General features: G+C 35.0%; 1 long non-coding RNA gene across 1 annotated transcript; it reads left to right on the forward strand.

Annotated features, from left to right (window-relative positions):
• The first annotated feature begins 912 nt into the window (after positions 1-912).
• LOC110797619 (uncharacterized) lies at positions 913-5,728 on the forward strand. The gene is made up of 3 exons (XR_008927179.1): positions 913-1,041; positions 1,596-2,719; positions 4,395-5,728. It is a non-coding gene; the product is annotated as an uncharacterized lncRNA (long non-coding RNA).
• The last annotated feature ends 11,345 nt before the right edge of the window (positions 5,729-17,073 follow it).

Raw genomic sequence — 17,073 nt, forward strand, 5'->3', positions numbered from 1 at the left:
TCTTTGATTGTATCACCAAGGTCTTTTGCATCTAGGTGAATTTCGCCATCTAACACCCAAGACAAATAGTTCTTTCCAGTAATATCAAGGGCCTCGACATAGTGCACACTACAATTGAATATTGTAAATTAGGACTTGGTTAATATATATATATATATATATATATATATATATATATATATATATATATATATATCAAGTGGTAATACGGAAACGTAATATTCTTAATATCAGTTTATATAAGCTATTGCATGGCATGTATGTATTGTTGTAGAAGTAAACAAAATAAATCAAATCCATTACCAAAGAACTAAAGGCGGAGGCTATGAAATTAAGTCCAACAAAGGTAGAACATTTATACAAAGTACGCACAATCTCAAACAATATTTGGCACGATTAAAATACAAAGTACACACAATCCCAAACAAAAATCATGATTCAATTGCGGCAATGACAATAGTTAGGCACATACTTGCGGCACATACTTGCGACACAATTCATATATCTCATGATCCAATATTAAAAAAAAAATTGGAAAATACTTGCGGCACATAATTGCAACACAATTCATATATCTCATGACCCAATATTAAAAATAAAATTGGTAAATAATTGCGACACAATCTTAAACATAAAACCCAAACATAATACGGAGTATGCACTTACCTTGAATTTAAGGGCGGTATTTTCCTTAGGTTTCCTTTCTTCTCAGTCGGCTAGGGTTTGGTGCTGATACCGTGTTGTGAATAAACAGGAGAGATAAGAGAGAGAGAATAGTATATATATATATATATATATACTCAAATCAATCTAACGGCCATCATCTCATCCGACTAAATAAAAAAGTAATGGTAAATTGTTTAACCTAACGCGTTGAATGACCTCCCCTTCCCAAGAACGTTTTTTCATAATCTTTCTCTCTCTTTCATCAGTTTTCTCTCCCCCCCCCCCCCTTCAAATCCTCTCTAAGATCGATTTCGTCAGCATCTCCGATTCCTCTAATTCCTTCACCTTTGTTATTTTCCTCTTTCAATTCGTTAGGTACGTATTCCATTTTCCGATTTTGTTTAAGTTTTTGCAATATTGATTCCTAAGTTAGGGATTGTTATTTGTTCGATTTATTCAATTATTTGCGAATTTAATTGTTGAAGTTAGGGTTTCGGGAACTCTTTGTTTCGGTGTCTTAATCAGCGATTTGATTACTTAATTTAAGGATCTTCAAATTTTAGTAAACAAAATTTGAATTGAAAATGATGATTAGGACATGCTGATCCATTATTCTTCCAGTTGATAGTGTAGGTAGTTCAATGTCTTGGTGTAACGCTATTGTCAATGGTTGGCTCTTTACTGCTTTGGTTCTTGGTTTCTTGATGGATTCCTGTAAGGAGGAGTTCTCTTGATTCTTAATTTGGCTGGGGGAGGTATCAGGAATGAAAATGTAGATTAGATGGAGAAGGAAATATATGTTTGGTCTGCAATTAATAGTACCTTTTGTTAGTTATTAATGAACGAGATTGAAATTCATTTGAAGTTATTTGGATATTTTGTAATTAAAAATTAAATGGTGTTCTAGTAGCTAATGTTAGTGTTTGTAGGTATGACTTAGTTCAGGCTGATCTTGTAGTGGCCAACTTCAACGAACTTTCAGTTAGATCTCTTCCCACTGCAGTCCCTTATTACAGATCTCCGGAGATTATTTTACTGATGAGCGCTTGCCTGTGGTAATCATGACTTAAACTACACTTCCTCATGATGCATACTTGCATATTAGTACGGTTCTTTTGCTCTTTTATTTTTTTTGGCTTCTGTGAGATTTGGCAGCTGCTGTGATTCATACTAGATGCTGTGAATTGATATCTAGTGTAGCAGGTTTGATCAGTCTGGGTGTGTTGTTGTGTATGTTTCTGTTCAGTTTAGTTGGCTTATGAGAGTTCTAAGATGCTGGATGTGAGTCTTATTAGTTTTAGTTGTTGCTCCTGTTTCTGTTCAGTTCAGTTGGCTTATTGTGTTGGGGCTGGTGCAAGCCTGGTTACTTGGGGTGGGTGCTAGAAGTAACTTACTACAAAATATGCAAGTAACGCCTATTAGCTTAATTGGTAGAACTTTGTGCAATTGCACAATTATGTAGATTCGAATCCTACATAAGCACCTCTTTGTATTCGTTTATGGTATTAATTCTCATGTTTGATTATTCTTTACTTTTGAATCAATTCTATTTACTTTTACAAGTTCATTATTTACTTTTGAGTTAACAAAAGGAAAATTATGTCAATGTTGGACAAGCAACGGGGGATGATTGCTTGTGTAAACTTTCTGAGATGGTGTTAGAGAACCTTCTCCTGTGATGGTGTTCCGGGTTCAATACGGGTAAATATCAAGCGACATGTATATTGAGTATGAGTAAAAGCTAGAATTCTTGAGCAGTACTCTCTGACAGGACATGATTTTGGGGTTGTGTTCTGTTTTCTAGCTCCATGGTAACTTCCTTGGACTGAGTACAAACATCGGCAGGGATATTGTTGCCAGCAAAGCCAACCACGACAGTTGCAGCTCCGATGTAATCCAATTGCTTGGGAGCATTGCCTATCAGTGTGTCAACCAAAGCTGCCAAAGGGACCTGAATGGTGAGACCAGTTGTTGCAACTGTTGTTGTCGTCAAAAGAACAGCTTTTGCCCATAAGTAATGACTCATAACGTTATCAAGCAAACCAGAAATCAGGTACCAATTGTAAATGTTTTGTCAAATTAAGGTTTCAACTTTTTTGGAACTTATGGGCTACCAAGACACAAGTGCTCTAACTCAACTAGTGTATCAGTCTTGGAACACCAGAAATCTAAAATGTTTAAACCAGTTCATTTGTGCTTGCTTGCCTCCTAGTAATGCCACATCCTTCTTCCACAACACCACTTCGCAAGTCCATGTCAAAAGACACTATCCTCCATACAATCCCTTCCCCATCCCCATTCAAAAACCATGGGCTTTGTTTTTTTATTTTCACCCTTAGAAAGTAGACCTAAGACATACAGATAAGTCGACGGCTAATAAATTCAGTTGAGTAAACATCATGGCCATAAGTTCAGTGACACATGGGTGTGAGGGAGTGCTTGGTTGTATCCCCACATATTTTCGGAAAAAATCGAGGCCTTTACTTTTGAATTATTTTAATTCACTTTGTAGTTTTTTTCTTTACTTTTATTTGCCATGTTTAAAAAAACTAGCATACTAGCTCAATTGGTAGAGCATTGTGCAACAAAAAATGTGGGTTTGAATCCCACGTAGGTTCATATTTACTTTTTGTATGTTTTATTTACTTTTAGTTTGCAAACCTTTACTTTAACCTTTAATATCCAAAGTTTCTTTTTGAGATTTTGCATATTTACTTTTAAGATTTTCTTATTTACTTATGACTTTTTTTGATTTACTTTTGCGTCAATTGTCAAAATTTGAGTTCTTGTACGCGTATTAATCACCAACCTATGTAGGATTTTGAACCTACATCCATGTGCAATGGCACATTTCTCTACCATTTGAGCTAATAGGTTTCGACTTAATATTTTGAGAAAATAATTATAATAAAAGTTCCATTATTATTTAATTTACTTTTAAAGCAATTTAGTTTAGTTTTAAAGAGATTTGGTTTACTCTTGCACAATTTAGTTGCTTTATCTGTTTGGTTTGATTGGGTCAATACACCATCTTAAATAAGCTCAAACTCATGACTGACTGCTCTAATTTCAGCCTACGACATTCTTTTCTTTGTGTGTTTGTATATAGAGTATCAGCAATGTTTGTGAGTCATTATCAATCACCTTATGACTTATGGTCTGCTTGGCCATACGACATCACAAGTCCTGAAATCACACTTCTAACTCTTCCCACGATTCCTACAACCAATAGATAACAACAAACACTATTTTCATAGAGGTAGGCTTTAGGATAGTATCACAAAAGTTGTCAGATTTCACATAAAAAGAGCATGACTATGTGAGCATCTCCTTTGACAAGGCTGTAGGAGAAAAGGATGTTTCTGGAAGCCCTAGTTGACTTAACAGTTGGGATAGCATTCCCATTACCATTCTCATCAGTTGCTGCCCTGACCCCAAATTCCTAAAAAATAAAACTCTACACTATAATTTGTACTCTCTCCTCTACTTCACCCACCTTAACCCAACTCTAAACACCCCCCCACCCTTAACCCAACACTATATTTGGAAAGTTGCATCACATTTTTAAAAGTAGATAAATAACTAAGAAAAGTAAATGGAACTAATTTAAAAGTAAATCTCAAGGTGCATTGCATTTTCAAAAGTAGATAAATAATACAGAAAAATAAATGGAACTAATTTAAAAGTAAATTTAAATCATGATATCAACTACCCGTATTTCTTTCTAGTTCCTAGGAGCATAAAGCTGCAGACCTGCAGTTGATAAGCACACAACCCTACAGAAAGGAAAAGTTTCAAACTGCAGGATGTTTGAGCCAAATCGGAAAACTCAACCCCTTTCTTAGAGCAGTCCTAGAGGTCAACCCGGATGTTCAAGAGCAGGCAGAAGAAGGCGATAGGCAGAGGGAAAAAGAGAAGAAGTGTCACTCAGTTAAAGCAGCTCCTGGGCTAGATGGGATACCGATATTAGTAAAGGATAATATTGATACAAAAAATTAATATTAGTACAACTGCAGGATCATATGCACTGCTGGGTTCAGTTGTTTCTAGGGATGTTGGTTTTGTTAAAAGGCTAAGGCAGGCCGGGGCTATCATTCTTGGGAAGACTACGTTGAGTGAATTGAAGTAATTTATAGGCTTCCTGTTATCGGGTACCAAACAGTATATAAAATTATTCGAATCACTTTACTTTTTAATTAGTTATATTTACTTTTACGAATTCTTTATCTACTTTTAATTTGAACAAAAAAAAAATATGTAAAGCTATGATCCACTCATCGACATGTAGTGTCCACAAAAGAGCATACTCACACCTCATTGTAGCTTAATGTTTAAGTAGGATACATTTAAACTAAATAAAAAGTACTCAGTATGTTAGAGGACTAGACAGCAGCCATACAAAACAAACAACTTCCTAAACACAGATCAACACTGGTAGCAGATCACCCATACTAACATCTCAGACTACGACTCAAACTAGCGATCAAAGCACAAAAAAAGAACCAGGCTGCAAACCAAACCCTAAAAGTAAACTAAATCTCTTGTAAAGTAAAATTAATCTCTCCAAAAGTAAACAGAACAAGTTAGGGTATAAACTAATTGAACATGACACGACTAAAATTCAACACAATCTCGTCTTTGCCTACATACATCTTAAGTATAAGCCATCACCTACCTCAGCATACAGTCTCCCAAAACAAGACTGGCAGAAACAAAGGCCGAACAGAAGTGGATCTGCAGCAGCAAATCATCACAGAATAAAATAGAACACCATCTATTAATCATCCATTGCATTTCTCGTAATAGCGTCATAAGAATTCAGAACCAGGAAAGCAGCCTCACGAGTTTACTTCTGAGCATAATTGATTTACTATTACTAAGTTTCGATCTACTTTTTAAAATGAAATAAAAGAATACTTCATGAGAGACTATTTCTAGCAACTTACCTATGTAAACCTATACTTGCCGCAGGCAGTAATATATGGTAACAAAATCACCACCCGAAATAACCATTAGAACTTGCTCGATCTCCATAAGGTCATCTAAAACCAGCGATGCATATTCATGTAATTGCAAAATGATAGACACCAACATTCCTGATATAATTGTCACTTTTCAAAAGATATGCATCATAGTATATTACAATAAGATTTCTTTTGTTTACTTTTAGAGGGATTGTGTTTACTATTACAGATATTAAGTTTACTTTTAGTCAATTTGGTTATATTCATTTTGTAACCAACAACAGTATAACCCTCAATTAAGAGGGCAAGCAGGAGAAAGTCTCAGTAACAACAGGCTACAGAAGCAGCAACAAAACATCAAATCATCTGATTTTCTAGAGATTTATGTTTACCTTTAGATAGGTTTAGTTTACTTTTATAAAGATTTAGTTTACTTTTGATCGAGCAGTTTTAAAGATCTGAAATTCATAGAGAGCTGCCATTTAAATCAACGCAACACTTTTTAGTGTTTGTTCCAAAATCAAAACAACCAGAAGAACAGGAACAATATTATTCATTCATGAGTTAATTGTAAGTCTACTTTTGAAGCATCATTGTAGAAGTAATTTTCCACATCAAACAATTTTACATCAAACAATAAGTTAGACATTAGTTTCTTATCAATTAGGCATAAAACTGAACTTGAAATTCACTCGCATCATTCTTAAATTCCGTAGAAATTAGAACACCAAAAATTCGACAAAACTGGCTAACAATCACTAAATTCAGAATATTATAGGTTGCGAATTTCAAGCAATTGCTTCAAATTTTTCAAATTAATCATCACTAACAAAAAAACATCAAATATTTAGCTGAGATTACTTAGGAAATTTTGAATTTCAGCATATCATATAATACCTGATTTTGAGCTCCATTTCGTAGACTCGAGAGACGAATTAAGTGCCGCAAATGAAATTTGAAGTTCAATCACCAAATTAAACAAGCGCCCTTCGAATTTACAGCAAATTGTGACGAATCCAGATTCTCTTTTGGTGTTGAAGAGAGAGACTAGAGAAGTTTTTGTAGAAGAGAGAGAAAGTGTCGATGTTTGTTTTTGAAAAATTAGAATGCTAGGAATAACCGGCGGTTTGGATTAGATCACGTCCGTTGATTTCGATTCAATCCGACGAATGGGAGAGGTTCTCATTATAAGGAGGTTCTCATCTTATGAGAGGTTCTCACCAGAACCTGGTTATATATATATATATATATATATATATATATATATATATATATATATATATATATATATATATATATATATGATTTGATTTTTTATTTTGAGGAAGAAAAAACATAGACTTAAAGAGTTTGGTTATATTTCTAAATTTTCTAATGCATAAAATATTATCGAATAATCCGGACAACGATCGGTCTTCACAACTAGTATTTGTATTGAAACTAATCCAATTTGTCCAACGATATAATATTGTATTTAGTATCTTAATTATCAATTACGTTTAAAGTTTTAAAACAGAGAAAATACAACATATACTAGAGATCCTTGATTTTGCAGTGGCATGGGTTTCTTCAATAGAATATAATTTGGTTTAGGTAGATAAATCATGATTTATTTTTAATTAATAGGAGTAAAGCATAAAGGTTTAAAACCAAAATAAAGAGGTAGGCAAGAACTTGATTGCATTGAACCTTGATTGAAATTCACATACATGAACCAAACAAGTTTTGGATTGATGTTGCTTCTAGATTAACTATCAATCTTTTCATAGTCTCGTAATGTTTCCAACCAACTAGACATTAAGCTTATAGTGATGATATAGATTCTATAAAACCTAAGATCCTCACATGAGAAAATCATCATTTTTGTATCATTATTTTCATGTTTTTTTTTTTGTGACTTCACTTTTTCTTTTTGTTCTTGGATAAAATTAATTGATTAATTAAGAATCCACTTTTTCATAACATTTGGAAGAAGATATAAAGGAGGTGATGAATGGGTAGTTGCAGCACTTCAGATGAAGTATATACTTTAATAATTTATTATTGTATGTTATTTCATGTACTCCGTATATACGTTACTAAGCAATATAGATCGTACATATTTTAATGTATCGCTATTTGACGTTCTCGTTCGCTAAAAACGCTCGTGTATTTTACATTATAAAATCTACTCCACCTCTTCACATACCACAATCTTTCACCTTCCCTCTTTTTCCGATCTGTGAAAATAAAATCCGGCAACAAAATCCGGCAGCTCCCTCACCATCTCCACCACCGCCACCGTTCATATAAAACTAACATTTTATTAAATAACACTACAAAATAATTTCAATTAACAAAAAAAACAATTTCAAATATATATTCATAAATTTAGAAAAATCAAAACATATTTAGATGTATTACGAAATACAATTAATTTCTAAAATAATTTGTTTTTTTTAATTCACCAAGTAATAGGCGGTTAATAACAATTCAAATAGATTTTTTTTAAAGAACAGAATGCCGCTCATGAATGGCGGCAGGGGCCATGGTTGTGCCGCCCTGGAAAAGCGGTGTTGAACCATGGTCGCTACACACTTTTCCAGGGCGGCACAACCATGGCCCTACCACCATGTTATTTGGGGGGTGAATTGTAATATGGAACTTACTAGCCAATTTTTGCGGAATTATAAAGAACATAAGCAAGTAGAGAAACAATGCAAGAGAGATTTTACGAGGAAACTTTCCAGGGCCCAACTGGAAAGAAAACCTCGACCCACTAGGGATTTCAACTCAAACTCTTTTCACTATAGGGCAACAACTCAGTTACAATCCTATAAGAAACTTGGCCATTACTTGAGTTCCTCTACGAACTCAAGTTCCCAATAGTTGTTCCCTCAAACAACTACGCTCTCACTGACTTCCCTAGAAGTCTCTCTTGACTCTTAGACTTCACTCAAAGCCTCTCTACTTCTCTCTCATAGACTTCACTCAAAGCCTACCCAAATACATATCAGGAACTCACTCACGTTCCTGCCCCATACACATCAGGAACTCACTCAAGTTCCAGCCCAAAACTTGATACAAGAATTCACTCAAACCCTTGACCAATTCCCCATTACAAGAGTTCACTCAACCCTTGACCAACTCTCAAAATATTGATGATTGATAATTGATTAGTATTCCTCTAGAATGTAGCACGTGAAAAACCAATGGGGAACATGTCACTCGTAGAAACTTGGAACTCGTAGGAACTGACTCAAAAATGTGGAATGAAAAACATATTCTTCTATAACATTATTCCACAGCCAACCCTTATGGAATGACACAAGTCAGACACTTTGGAATGAAGATATAAGCCTCTATTTATAGCGTGCACAAGACTTAACCATAATCCCACTTATTCCTCCACTAACAGTACGTTTCCTAACTTCTAGGCACTTACCCATGATTAGTTAGTTGGGGAGAAACTTGGGGAGAAAGCAGTCAAAGTCTTGGGCACAACTTATACCACGTTTACAGTAAAACAGTTAGAGTAAAAATAGGAAACAAAAAGAAAATAAACACTTGGAGAAAAAGCAACGTTTTATCAAAACATAATCCAGGAGATATTTTTCCAAAACTCACTTTTTATTTATTTTCTTATGCAAAAATATTTTACTGAAAACCTTTTCATAAACGTGAAATAAATAAATGAGATTTCGTTCGTGCAGGAACTTGCATTACAAGTTCCAACACTCACAAACTCATTATACGTATTTTAAATTTTGACTCTTTATTTTCCAAAAGCAGGTAAGATAAAAATAAATAAAAGATGAAATTAAAATCACAATCCTAATTAAAGTTGATTTAATTTAAAACTTATCTTTTATTTAAAACTAAATCTTATCCTAAAATAACTAGTGCATATTATCTAAAACTCTTAACCAAGTAGAGATTTATTAAGAAACAAAACTCTAAATAAATCCCTACAGATTACGATAATAATATGCAACATATTCATTGACTCTTAGATGCTTTTGACTCTAAGTTCCACGAGTTCCTTTTGACACCTTGTTCCATTACCTTTCACGCTACTACATACTTACATGAATCCTAGAAAATAAACTCTTATTTCCCGTCTTCATGTTCCATGCTGCTCCGCATGTTGGTTGTTCCACCTCTGGAACTTCTCGAACCATGTTCCCATCAGGAACTTATTTATGCCTGCTTGATCAGTTTCTCTGATTGTCCAAGTCTACATGCTTTGGCCTTCTCTTGTTCCTGCTCTGGAACTCCTGGTTTTCTTAGCATAGAAACTTAAAAATTTATTAGTTAAGTTTGCCTGTCATCATCAAAACTCTGTGGGTCAACACACCATTTCTGGGCGGCACAGGGGATAAAATAAATCAAATCCTTACCACTTGTAGCCGCGGCAGCGGCGGCGACGTTGTTTGGGTGGGTGGAGCTGCAGCTCCGCGGCGGGGCACATGAGCAGGAAAAACATTGTTGCACCATCTGTAGACACCTACTTTTGTCCCCGTTCCCGCAAGGGAAAGGTTCGATGATGAAAGCATAAAAACTCCACTTGACAACGCATCTCCTATAAAATAAACGAATCTCGATTCCCCATTTCATTTCACCCGAAACCTGCTATTTATGGAAACCTGCTAAAAATAGTAAACTGCCGTAAAAGGTAGCTTCTAAAAGTGGCAAATCATAAAGGATAGAAACCTGTCAGAATTAGGTGTTGCATTCCAACATAAATCCTAAATGAGATAGAAAACCGCGAGAATCCTATTCCTAATAGGATTCGGAAATAAGAGTTACGTATTAATTGAAATCCTAACGAACCTAGAGTTCGTAACGGGCCCAGACGCATTCCGTCATAAAAATTGATACGCGCTAAAAGACTCGAATTAATCTCAAACTCTACGGATTTCAGGAATCCGAATCTAACAAAGAATTCGGCCCAGACATCACTTTCAACGTCCAGAGCTGGGCGCCGAAATCTTTGACGCCCAGCCCTGGGCGCTGAAATTGCATGGATCTCTATTTTCAACGCCCAGCCCTGGGCGCCGAAATTTTGACGCCCAGAGCTGGGCGCCGAAATTACCTGGGACGTGTTTTTTTCCTAATTCTTTGTGGATTAGAACTCTGCAATTCTATCTTTCCACGAACTCTTCCCTATAAATAGGCCCCTAGTTTCGACGTGAAACAACACAACAACACATAATATATTCTGAGTATTGACTCTAAACCCCTTAGCCTAAGCCTCTCGCTGCGAAACTGTTCACGCGTTCTGTCGCAATCGATCCATAAATTGAACAGAACGTATCCTGTCCCATAATTGAGATTCGTTAAATAAAAAGGAGAAATAGCAAAGTAAAAGTGGTTAGTTTTCTGAGAACCGTGACGCACCTCTCAAGGGTGCGTCGTAATGTGTCCCTTTTCGATGATTTAACTGCTTTCCTCGCCCTTTTTATGAACTGTTAAACTAACCTAATCTGATTGTTCTATCACGCCTAACAAATATAATATTTTTGGGAAATCGGATTATCATGCTAGGTCCCTTAATGCTATTTAAATCAGATAACCACGATCGAATTAGTATTATATGTTGCATATTGCTAAAATCAATTCAAATTAGTTTAATAGTTAACGCATGTCCCTTCAATTATTTATGCTGAGATAGTAAGGATATCCTGCCTCTGGAGTTATCGACGAGCGAAGTACTCCTCTCGGTAGTTACAGTCCCCCGAACCCTCAATCTCTACCTTGCGGGTGTATATTGAGAGATCCCCACACCAGGGATCACAAGGGAACCTACGGCCGTCGTGGTCAAACATAATTGCACTCCCTTTATGTCACGATAACCGGGTTTTGTCAGTTTTTATCATTGTCGTTAAAAACTGAATGGCGACTCCTATATTACTAGTCAATTGGGTGTATACTCACAGGAAATTCAATTACACTTGATTGAATAAAAAGAATCGTCACACCCACGAGGGACAAGGTCACGCATTAGCCTCGCGCTTTTTCGACCCCCCTCACACCACCACCCTCACACTTCTTCGTATAATCAATCAAACTCCACCGAAGGGGGCGCAGCGGAGGCGCAGGAGCAGGGGGCTCAGCAGTGGTGGTGGTGGTTGAGGTGTGGTGCGGTGTGTGCAGTGGTGGTGGTGGTGATTGGCGGAGGTAAGGGTGGAAGGGTTGAGGTGAGAGGGGAAGGGGGAGAGGGAGAGGGGTTAATTTGTATAGGGGTAGTAATGTACTTTTACCATTAAAATGAGGGTATTTTTAGCGGAATAGGACGCCGAATAAAAACTCTCCTATTTTACTAGTTGATCTTATATGCACACGATATATCCTTCAATTATATAAGAAATAATAAGTTATATACTCCGTATTAACTACGCATGAGACACTTGATTAAGATATATTCACAAATAAGTACGTATAAATCCGATCTTCCTCCTTTATAAAAGAAAAATATTCACATTTTATATAAAAGAATGCGATCACATTCACACTATCTCTTTTGACTTCTTTTTGTGATTTATACTTCAGAAAAAACATAGTCGTGTGGTGTATTGTTAGCTTCGTCTAAATAAATATTTTTTAAATATCAACTTGTTTCTTATCCATAATTGAAGATATTAATATTTGAAATCGTGCATTGACAAACATGACTAAATAATTGTGTCATGTAAATACGAACAGAGAAAGTATTTACTACTCCTTATACACCAATTAGTTATAAAATAATCTTTACTAATTTAGTATTTTTAAAGTACGCCCTTTTATTTATTTAATGAATATAACACGGAAACTTCTGAATATTGACGCCACCTTAGGAGTTCTCTTATAGAATACGGAGTATATATGTTAAATAAGAATAATTACATTAAGAGACCCTCCTCTCTTGAGAGATAAACCTAATATGTCACTAAAAATAATTAAGAGACCCTCCTCTCTTGAGAGGTAAACCTAATATGTCACTAAAAATAATCAAGAGGAGGCGGGAACTATACGGAGTATATGTGTGCGCTGAGTACATGATCTATTTTCACAAGCATAGAAGGAAAATCAGAACAAAGTTCTTTATACATATGCCAAAAATAATTTTTAGAACCCCAGAAAATTAATATTAAAAAATGTCAAAGATAGAACAAAATTTTTTGTATGCCCCCGGTCTATATATATATATATATATATGTTATTTTACTGTACATTCAACTTAACGCGTAAAAAGTGAAAAATAGAACTCATTCAAGGTAAAAAGTGACCCATGCCAAAGATAAAAGTGATCCCGACCAAAGATACAAGTGCTCTTATTCGATGACTAAAGTTAACTTATTCAAGGATAAATGTGACCCTAACCAATGAAAAATTTGACCTTAACAATAAACAAAGAAGTGACTCTGATCAAGAATGATATGCTTGTTACAAGTTATAACTACGACCAATACAACAAGAATACACCAATACACAAATGTAATATATGTAGTAGGTTAATTATGGTGGGATTGAACCCACACCATGTACAATATTGTACATTGCTCTACCATTTGAGTTAATAGGCTTGAAAATAAGAAAAATTATAACTACAATAAAGAAAACTAATAACATTAATAAGAAAATTAAAAGAACAGAATAGGTGCGGATAACTTTCCTCTTTTAGGCCGCCACACAATATACTATTATAGATCGGTTTTTCTCCGAAAAGTTAGTGAAGATAGAATTGATAGTGTAAGGGCACAAAGACATGAATAGATTAATTGAAGCTGCCCATGATTAGATGCATCCAAAGAGTGGACACCAAACAAGATTAGATATGTGCATAGTTCCTCTGTTCCAGCATCTACGTACGTCTCTTTTTGTATTGCATTATTGTTTTACTTTCATTGAACTTTGTGATTTTAATTTTGTTACCTACGGTACTCAGATCCTATAATTTTGACTTTTGTCAACGGTAACATAGAGAATTTTGTTAGTCCGAAATTAGTATGAACCATTTTGTTTTTTTTTTTCTAGCCGGTTACTACTCTCTCCGTTTCTTTTTGTTTGTTACGTTTGAACTTTTGCAGGTTAATTAACGTATAATAAATATTCTTTTTCTTTTTATTAAAAAAATAAACCCAAGTAAAACCTCAATTCACTAATCATTACAACAACCAATAAGATTGTTTTATTTATAAAATGAACCAATAATGGAAAAGCACAAAGATTGCTAACTTAACATACTCGGGAAATTGTAAAGGAATTTAATGAGTTGAAAAAATTGGACCAATTAAAATTAAAAGATGGCACAAAAAATAATAGTATAATAAGTTTATAAAAGGAAAGATTCTCCCACGTAACAAACATTGTGAAACACCTTAAAAGGAATACGTAACAAACAAAAAGAAACGGATGGAGTATTATTGTTTCTTAGTTATGGGAGGAAGAGCTCCCACCACATTCAGTGAGTGGTCTATTTTTCGGGTGAGTTTACATGGGCACCTCGATAGCCGATATCTCTCCTATATGAGGTTTTCTCCATACACAAGGCTCGATCACGATACATTGGTTAAATAGCGAGGTGTCACTTCTTGATTTTATTGGGGTAAGGTACACATTAGTTGTGAGTACAAGTTGATTTTGGTTGAACTCAACCACATATGTAAGGAGTCCTTTTATGTCGTGGAAAATGGGATAGGTTTTCCTAATAAGTACTTACACTACAAAAAATTGTACCATTTACGACGAAAAATTCCGTCGTTAAAGGCCAATAATCGTTGATTAATGACGGGATTTCCTGTCGCGAACCCGTCATATATAAAAGGGGGCCGTCGTTAATGGAAAATCCCGTCGCTAACCCGTCGTAAAAGACATTTGCGACGGTGGTTCCCGTATTTGTTTGATTGTTAGCCCCGTCGCAAAAGGCTTTTGCGACAGGATTTTTGACCCGTCGTAATTAGGTCGTCGTTAAAGATACAAATTCTTGTAGTGTTAGACGTACCTATTAACCAAGAGTAGTTCTTAGACTATTAGCAACGGATTTGCTTACCTAAAATATTTTAGAATTAAGACAATCCAAAGCTTGCTTAGTTCTTTAATGGTTTTGAGGATCTTGGATTCATTTTATTCGCACCTAACGGAACACATAAACTTGAATAAAATGGTTAATAACTTTGAATTATGCATGATTGCATGAATTTAATTTTATCAAGAGCATGCATGAATGGTTATTTACTTGATTATTCTTTTCAATTGTAGTTTCTGAACTATGGCATTTAATCAAAACATCATCATCGGTTCGTAACTTATGACCAAGTTGAACCTAACGAATTTTCTTGAATGGGAAAGGAAGCTTGTTGAGGTGGTAAAACTCAATGGCATTGAGTATGCACTCTTCAACCCCATTCCAAGCTATTATACAATTGGGAATTAATCATTCAAGTTCAATTGGGAATTATTCTGCAAAAGAATTTATGATGTATGATATATTATGAGGATCGCCAAAAAAGTATCGTATGGCTCTAGGCATAACGAACATATACCAATCTCTATTGATCTAGGTAAAGATCAACTAGATTTAGATCAAGAAAATCATATGGTACTTAGAAAGGTAGTCGGAATAGTTCTTGATTCAAGGAAATGAAGATAGACTGAATTTTGATGCTACACGCATAAACACTGGAAAAAGATCAAGCAAGATCCTTTGGAGTTAACCATTAGCAAGAACAACCTATATGCATCGTGGTTTGAAATGGCAACATGGATTGAAGGCCATGAGTTGATGCGTGGGAAATTAAACATTAATTTCTATGTTCTAAGATACAGCTGGAAAGTCTTCCACATATCTGTGAACTATTTGGATAAGCAAAATCCAAACATAGCATCACTAGCAACCTACACAGTTGAAGTAAAATACTTATTGCCTAAGAAGCAATAAATAAAGTTGTTTGTGTTAAAGAGTTCTTTACTGAACTTATGTGAATCACGTGTCTGCCGATTCAATGGTTCCTCATTGAAAAATGTGTAGAACCACTATTGAAGCAAGAAAGACTAGATTACGAAATAAACATACTCAAAGATCTTATCATTCTATCTCGTAAGACATTCGATATTAAGATTGAGAAACATTGATAACTATGCAACAAAGTGAGAAGCAACACTCACATTGTGGCACTGGAAATCAAGCATAACTTTAAATTCCATTAATTGTTTTAAAGATGGGTTAAAGGCCCATGGTTGTAAAATATTCGGGTTGAAAATTTATCATATATGAAATGTATTTTCATATTCCATTTAATCTTGGTTTAGTATTAAATAATAAGTCCTTTCAATTTGACAATATTCAAGATAGACTGTTAGGACCAGTCCCGTGACTAAGAAACGTCTATCAAGTGAACTTAAATGTCATAAGTTTAAAATGGTCCCTGGTCGGAATTTTTCTATAAAGATGGACGCATAGAAAACTCTAGATGAATAGAATGCAATATGACTAGTAGTTCTGTTTCTTGAACTATGAAGACATGGCAATGTCGCAATTATTTGCATAGATACTTACTTGACAAGACCTGTATCGGACAAGACCTATGAAACTTTACTGTAAGAGATGTAAATCTGTCATAAGTAAATTTCATTATCTTATTAGACACTAATCCTCAATACCTGAGTGCTTTGAGATTACTTGTTTGAGAACTGGTTACTTTGACGTTGTCAACCATCGCACCGTAAAAGGAGACCATAACGGCAACGCTCGGGTATTCACCTATAAAACGAAGTCTAAACTCAAGATCACAAGATTGGTATTGTCCTCCTATAAATCGGGATGAGATGCCAAAAGTTGTATAAGGCCACTCGGAGAGATAGAAACTGTAAAATGCATGGTCGTGCTCAGATGAATCATAGGCTATGATTATCTGTTCATTTGACCAGTTGAACTCTGAAATCGAGGAATACTTCTAAACGTAATAAGGATGACCAGTCTTACCTTATGTTCATAAGCAGACATCGAGCGACAAAGGAATTAGGAAATGCACACTTGTCCCTAAGGACAAGTGAGAGACTGAAAGAAATAATGTCCTTGGTCCAAGTTTGCATTTAATGCATTTAATACTAAGTCTAATAAATGTGGTTCATAATTAATTAAGCAATTTAATTATTTAGTGAGATCAAGGGATCTGAATGCCTAGCTAGAGACCGCTTCAGTTCAAGTGGAATTAATGTTATTAATGCCACAACTTACTCTTGACAGAACCCGTAGGGTCACACAAATAATACGTGAACGGATCAAGTATTTAGGTGAATATTATATACAGTAAATACTCTAATTATGGATATTCGAAAATGACGGATGTTGGTGTTAGTGGAAGCTAAACAAATTGTCAAATGGTAAAGGAAGAATATTTGCTGGAAATGAAGATATTACCGGAAACGGAAATATGGTTCATCACGGAAATATAAATATTATCGAAGTAGAAGATATTGC

The sequence above is a fragment of the Spinacia oleracea genome, chromosome 2 (genome assembly GCF_020520425.1).
Source record: "Spinacia oleracea cultivar Varoflay chromosome 2, BTI_SOV_V1, whole genome shotgun sequence".
NCBI lineage: Eukaryota > Viridiplantae > Streptophyta > Magnoliopsida > Caryophyllales > Amaranthaceae > Spinacia > Spinacia oleracea.